General features: G+C 45.0%; 1 protein-coding gene across 4 annotated transcripts in view; it reads left to right on the top strand.

The window, feature by feature from the left end:
- The window catches only part of syt1a (synaptotagmin Ia), a 345,191-nt gene that overhangs the window by 274,899 nt on the left and 69,994 nt on the right, over positions 1 to 298 (top strand). The gene's annotated exons all lie outside the window — the stretch shown is intronic.

The raw sequence follows: 298 nt of genomic DNA, 5'->3' as shown, positions 1-298 counted from the left end.
ACACCCTTTTTCACAGAGTCTCAGCCTTTCAGAAGCAACAAGTTTTATTTATGGAAGGTTCTAGAACACAGGCAGTTCGCCATACCCAGAATGCACCGCGGGAACAGTCGAATGCCGTCTGGGGAATGATGTGGAGATGCCGGTGATGGACTGGGGTTGACAATTGTAAACAATTTTACAACACCAAGTTATAGTCCAGCAATTTTATTTTAAATTCACAAGCTTTCGGAGGCTTCCTCCTTCGTCAGGTGAACGATGTGAAATGGGGAATGGGGGATGAGTAAATAAGCTGGAACGT

Source organism: Heptranchias perlo, chromosome 18 (genome assembly GCF_035084215.1).
Source record: "Heptranchias perlo isolate sHepPer1 chromosome 18, sHepPer1.hap1, whole genome shotgun sequence".
NCBI lineage: Eukaryota > Metazoa > Chordata > Chondrichthyes > Hexanchiformes > Hexanchidae > Heptranchias > Heptranchias perlo.
The sequence above is the reverse complement of the archived record's forward strand: the minus strand, read 5'-3'. Positions and strand labels throughout refer to the sequence as shown.